At 35.0% G+C, this 7,114-nt stretch overlaps 1 long non-coding RNA gene across 2 annotated transcripts in view; it reads left to right on the forward strand.

Annotated features, from left to right (window-relative positions):
- The first annotated feature begins 2,176 nt into the window (after window positions 1–2,176).
- The window catches only part of LOC111087970, a 13,568-nt gene continuing 8,630 nt past the window's right edge, over window positions 2,177–7,114 (forward strand). The window contains exon 1 of one of the 2 annotated variants that reach the window (XR_002612590.1): window positions 2,177–4,511. This is a non-coding gene — a long non-coding RNA (uncharacterized LOC111087970). Of the gene's footprint in view, window positions 4,623–7,114 lie in introns of both variants that reach the window. The other variant, XR_002612589.1, reaches the window with a different exon arrangement.

A 7,114-nucleotide genomic window follows, 5' to 3' on the forward strand; every position in this document is an offset into this window, starting at 1 on the left:
CTTGCATTGCCTACTAAGAAAGTTAGTAGCCGGTAGTCATCGGGTTAAGTGTCTGCTCATATTTAGAGAAATTAGTTACTGTTATGGGTACTATTTGATGACCTGCCAGAAGTGACCTTACAATCTTCAAATTCGCTGGCCTAGATGGGTCTTCCTTGGGGATGTTCTTTTATTGTACTCCAAATTATTTTCTCTAACATAGGGAGTATTGTAGTTGACTTAAGTGCTGTGACATGCAAATCAACAGAAGCAGCAACATTTACCGGAATTTGGCCTTTGTTGTTCCCTAACATCATTTTATAAAATTAACTACACTGGTAGTAAGTTGTCCAATCTTAATATGCATGGGTCTTCAATGTCAGCCAAGTATACTTTGTGTATGTCCTTCATGCCTATATGCTCAATAGTCACCCACACTGGTCCCCACAACCTTGCAGAAGGTCCTGTCACACCACAGAGCTTCTGTGTGGCTTCTGGTACTCCTTTGTGAACTAGCAACTTGATGCTCACAAGGGTTTGCTGAGATGCAGAATCTATGACAGAGTTGCACTTTTGGCCATCCAGCTTTCCTGTCACGTAGACACTTTGTGTGCTTGCCATTTTACACTTAGCTGTTGGGACTTTCACAATGGGGTTTGGTGGGCGTCCCTCAGCATCAATGACTACTGGTTTCCCGGAGCTGACTTATTGGTAGTATTCTTCTTACACTGGCTCCTTATGTGTCCTTGCTCTCCACAGTTCCAACAACCTTTCTGGGTAGCTGCCTTTCCTGCAGTGGCATCTTCCATGTGTTGAAGTTCCCGGCATTGAGCTCAAAACTTCTCTGTAAGCTGCCTTTTTCTGGCCTTGAATCCTGATGACTGTACCAACCTTGGTACCTCTGTGCTGGACTTAACGTAGGATTCAAATTCAAGAGCTTTGGCCATTGCATCCTGCATAGTAGAGGAGTGTGCTTGCTTCACTTGTATCTTTAGTTGTGGAATGTCCAAGGCATCTTCAAACTGATCCCTCAGCAACAGCTTGAGGACATCGGGTGGTGCAGTTGGGTAGGCCTTGTGTGCCATACTTTCCAAATCCTCTGCCAGTTCTTACAGGCTCTCCCCTTAGCACGGACTCTTGTCCTAAACCTAGCCCTGTAGATTTCGGACTGATTTTGAGTTCCATACCTGACTTCTAAATCAGCTACCAGTGCTGTATAGTTGTGCCTGTCGTCTGCTGACAACTGTCCAAGTATTTCCAGTGGTTGTCCCTTCAGGCTTGTTGCCAGATACACTGCTTTTTGCTTCTTTGTCCATCCATTCATTTCTGCCAGGAGCTCAAATTGTGCTCTATATGCTTCCCACAGTGCCTTCCCATTGAATTCCTGTGGCTTCCTTCGTACTAGATCACCCCTATTGCTGACACTCATGTCTGGAATGTGACTTCTGGTAGGACTGAAGATGTCTGCATTAGGGTTTAGCTGCAGGGTCTGGAAGGGGCTTCTTGTTGTCTGGGGCTGATTAGGTCCATGGTTAATATATCCTCCCTGTGTAAAAGACAGTAAATTGTCCTTTAATGTATTTAATTCACTTTGAAATTTACTAATCTTTTCCATTTGTGTATACTGGCATTCTCTCAACTGTTGGAGACTTTTTTCCTGTTTCTTTTCATGTTCCAGTTGCCACTGGTGCTGGTTTTCTTGCCACTGCTGTAGTCTCTCTTCTTGTTTATTTTCTCATTCTTCTTGTTTCATTTCTTTTTCCTACAACAACTGCTGTAATCTTTTATCTTGTTTCTTTTGCTGTTCTTGTATTGCTGCCATCAAATCTGCTAAGCTGTAGTTTGATTTGCCACTTCTTGTTTCCATCTTTTTTTTTTCTTGTCTGTCCCACTCTCTGTCACCAAGTTGTTACGTCTTTGTTAATTTCCGGTATAAATTCTTTCCAAGGAACTTCAGTGATACAAGTCCTTTCTTAATTAAAACTAGTTTATTCTTTCTCGATACAACTTTGTAATACACAGAATTTCCACAGTCACTTTAACTTAACTACTTTTATAAACACACGCTATTATTCACAGTGATTCACACACTTTACTTACGGAGCCTACTGTTCGCTTGACTCATTTATCTATATCTATCTATCTCTACAATTCTATCTTTTTTTGAGTTGCCAGGAAAATTCATGATCCTTCGAGAAACTCCAGCGCGCATGATCCCAACGTTGCATGACTTCTGCTGTCGTAACAGTAGCGTGTGAAATTATTTACATAACAATTTAAAACTATCAAACTCTTCCATCTGCCAAGACAACTATAAGTAGAATAAGCAGAGCAGACTTAAAATTATGCTCTGCTCTTTTTAGTGAACATCATTATTCCACATGTCATTGATTTCTGCAAGCAAGTTGCAGGGGACAAACAAAAGCTTTCAATATACTCAAACACATAGATTTAAAAACTGAATTACACAGCACTTTAAAGAATATTCTGATATATATTTGTGAAACACGTATTTTTCAAATGTAATATAATGTGTTTCTGGCATATTGTGAACAGTATGTGTTTCTGTTGGTTTTATAGTGTGTATCTTTGTTATGTAGAAATTACAACTGCTAAAATGTAATCATAAGAGTTTGAATATCAGAAATGAGGTTTCCCACTAAGCTCAAAACAATAAAAACCTGTGAAATACCCAAGACCAAATTTTCTGCACTCACTAGTTTTCAATCTTAGCCACTTCGCTGTGCTCCCCTTTCTTTGAGTGATGTGGAAATATCAATTATTTGTGATGCAAGTTTAACATCTACCTAAATTTGATCATGACATAATATATACATATTTTAAGCGAGGATATTTCTGTGGATATGAAGAGTAAAAATGTTATATAAATGAACAATTCTTTCTGGTGCATTATTATCCAGTATGTTACAGTGTCAAATTTTAAAATAAGAGCACTGAAAAATGGTTATAAATGAGTAAGTTGTGAGAAAGTACAGTTTGTGAATGGAGGCTTAGTGTACTGATTTGATTTTTAGGCATAAAATACAATAATATAGTACTTTCAGTAAACATGAGTTGGTTGTTGGATTTTTTACATAATATTAAGCATTAGGTTAATTGAACAGAAAAAATATTTTCAGACGAAATTCTTTAAAATAAGCTTCTGAAAGTTTCTCCATCAATACACGTTTGTTGCACATGTGAAGTAACATCTTCCATGTATGTTGTAGGTTATCGAGTAAATGTCTGTTGCTTTTACAGTGAATATGAATTTTATTTCAATTAAAGAGGCTTGAGTCATCATGATTTACTGTATAGCAAACACTTAAGATATCATAGTTCTTATACACAATGATGTGATGGCTCTTATACTTTTTCCAGTTTTGATATTTACTCATTTTATCTTTGCCAACCATTTTTGGTAAATATATAAATTTGTTAATGGTATACGAAGAAACTGTTTTTTCTTGACCGTTCCAAAAATTTCAGTATCTGTAAGCTTGATGGCATCTTGCAAGTTAATTGCTACATTTCGTTTCAGCTGTTAGTGGATTTAATGAATCAACTCTGACAAAATGTTTAAGATACTCAAGTTATAATAAGAGCTCATCTGAAATATAAACAAAGATTGTGTATTGGAGGGAGGTTTTTTCTCAGTTATAGTAAGGTAAAAATGAAATACAAAAAATTAAGTAAAGATACCTGAATATTGTAGATTGTTCAGACTGTTAATCAGTCTTTTGTTATAATTTTGTCATCTAAGTGCAAATGTTCTAACTTCAAAGAAAATACTGACAAGTTATCAGCAAGAATATTGGACTACTTTCTTAAGGCAGTCAGAGTCAGCTTCACTTGCAAATGTTTAGATGCATTCTACTTTTTGTAGCTTTAAATTATCAGATGCTTGTTATTGATATGGACAAAAGTTTTCAGTGTTTGCACATTTAATAATCCATGTGAATGTATATTTTTGATTTGCCTTAGATGAATGAAGCCCACCCAAGGCTGCAGTGAAAACTGACCTGCACATGTTCACTGCTGTACCACCACATTTGTTATCATAAGATCTATTTAAAAACATTCATATCCTAGGTTACTATAGTAATGTTATTCATTTATTTAAATCATAGATGACTTTTTATTTACAGTCTTGACAGATTTCTTCAAGAAAAAATAAAGTTTAAAAGAAACCATTTTTATAGTATCTGATCCGTCAGATATTGTCTTATTACTACTGGTTTTTTGGAGTGGTTACCATTAATGTTACAAGTCTCACCAAAGCCTTCAATCATTTTATTTTGATTACTAGAAATCTTTGAAAATTCTGTGATTGGTGATGCCAGTCCGAATAAGAGAAAGAAAAAAAATTAAGGTGTTTCTGCTGTTACAGGATCTGTTTTTCCCAATGAAGAAGGAACTAGCTTCAGCAGCTTGATCACACAAACATCCATGGGTGCTGCATCCAGTGACTTAACTGGTATGCCACCTTGTGGATTAACATCAGTACTCGTTTCATTCTCTAGCGACTTGAGGTATGGAATGATTGAATAGGATGGGAATTCTCATCTTGATGAACCTATATCCTGTTAGCCTTATTTCAAGACAGAGATCCCTATTAATTATACTGCATGCTGTTGCCTGAGGTACTTGAATGGCTTTTCCCACCAATCTTTGTGTTTGTAGATTCTTACCTGTTACAAAATGCTACACCTTGCTTACCATGGCTGGGGTACAACTAGTCACAGGTCCATCTCTAATGGTCCTGATGTCACAAGTTGATCTATATTCCTTCATTTTCAAAAGGCTGTTAAATAAAAGGGATATTTCCATCTTAGAAGTTTTAAATTATTTATCTGAACATATGTTTATGATCTGAATGTGTGAATATTTTGCATTGCAAAGGGCTTTTACAAACTCCTCCCAAAAACAGTCAGTTTTCATTGACATCATACTATCTATGAAATGCTAAACAATGCCAAAATATACTACTTATACAATCTGTTCCACCAAAACTTGGTATTGTCTTGATCTGAGATGATGCATCAGGCTCATGATACACAAGCTACAATATATGTATGGTAATACACAAAACCTTCCACACAGCTCACTTACATTTTTAAATCAACAAAAGCTCATTTATTTACCAGTAAAGAATATGCCAACTATATTTAAAGTAGCTGCAACTCCCCAATAAAAAAAACATTAACAAATGTTAGATTTACATAAGTAAGTACAAAGTATGAGAAAATTAAATTAAATGAACAGTTTGTGATATCAGAAATTAAAGTTTTATTTATGAATAAAACATGTAATCATGTTTTAAAAACCTATTTTTTTTAATTATTTTTCGATTGGTTTACCTAGAATTGTCAGGTGTTTATATTTAAATAACAGAAGAAAAAAGTTATGGTATAAACACTGATACTACAGTGTTAAACAACAAAATAAAAGTAAGTCTGTATAATTGTTAAATAGGGAAAATTAAATGTAGTTTTACACTAGAATACTGGTTAATACTAGGTTTTTCTTTTTTAACGAAGAGAGCTGCTTTGATTTTCCTTTTAATTACATTATTTTCTCTGTCAACGACTAACATTTGAAGAAAGACTGATTATTTTGATTCATCTGTGATTGTTTCTGCACCAACCTCTTCATGATACTGGTGTATGTATAGTAACATTAGTTCATGTATTAGATATATTTCCAGTTTCTTATCTGGGTAATGTGCATAAGTTGGTTGACAAGAGTTGATTCATCTGTGATTGTTTCTGCACCAACCTCTTCATGATACTGGTGTATGTATAGTAACATTAGTTCATGTATTAGATATATTTTCGGTTTCTTATCTGGGTAATGTGCATAATTTGGTTGACAAGAGTTGATTCATCTGTGATTGTTTCTGCACCAACCTCTTCATGATACTGGTGTATGTATAGTAACATTAGTTCATGTATTAGATATATTTCCGGTTTCTTATCTGGGTAATGTGCATAATTTGGTTGACAAGAGTTGATTCATCTGTGATTGTTTCTGCACCAACCTCTTCATGATACTGGTGTATGTATAGTAACATTAGTTCATGTATTAGATATATTTCCGGTTTCTTATCTGGGTATTGTGCATAATTTGGTTGACAAGAGTTGATTCATCTGTGATTGTTTCTGCACCAACCTCTTCATGATACTGGTGTATGTATAGTAACATTAGTTCATGTATTAGATATATTTCCAGTTTCTTAACTGGGCAATGTGCACAAGTTGGTTGACAAGAGTTCTGCAACATGTGGTTCACATGTTTTTGGATATGTTTCAGGTTTTTTATCTGGGTTTTGTGTATAAGTTGCTTGGTAGGAGTTCTGCTGTATGAGGACCACATGTTATATATATATTTCCAGTTTTTTATCTGGGCAGTGTGCGTAAGTTTGGTGACAAAAGTTATGTAGTCAGTGATTCACACATTATTAGATATGTTTCCAGTTTCTTACCCATAATGGAGCAGAAGTTGATTAACAAATGTTCTACAGTATATGTTTCATGTATTAGATATATTCCAAATTCTTATCTGATCATGTAAGTTGGTTGACTGAAGTTCTTCAGTTTGTTCGTGTTTTGTATCTATTTCCAGTTTCTTGTGTTGGTAATGTACATCAGTTGGTTGATAGTAGATCTCCAGCATGTAATTTATGTGTTTTGTATCTATTTCCAGATTCTTGTGTTGGTAATGTACATCAGCTGGTTGATAGTAGATCTCCAGCATGTAATTTATGTGTTTTGTATCTATTTCCAGTTTCTTGTGTTGGTAATGTACATCAGTTGGTTGATAGTAGATCTCCAGCATGTAATTTATGTGTTTTGTATCTATTTCCAGTTTCTTATGTTGGTAATGTACATCATTTGGTTGATAGTAGATTTCCAGCATGTAATTTATGTGTTTTGTATCTATTTCTAGTTTCTTATGTTGGTGATATGCATGAGTTGGTTGATTGGAGTTCTACTGCATGTTGTTCACTGCTTAGATATATCTATAGTTACTTGTCTAGGTAATGTGTATATGTTAGTTGATTGGAGTTCTACTGCATGTTGTTCACCTAGATAAGTAACTGTAGATATATCTAAGCCGTTAATGTGTATATGTT

The sequence above is a fragment of the Limulus polyphemus genome, unplaced genomic scaffold (assembly GCF_000517525.1).
Source record: "Limulus polyphemus unplaced genomic scaffold, Limulus_polyphemus-2.1.2 Scaffold2923, whole genome shotgun sequence".
Lineage (NCBI taxonomy): Eukaryota > Metazoa > Arthropoda > Merostomata > Xiphosura > Limulidae > Limulus > Limulus polyphemus.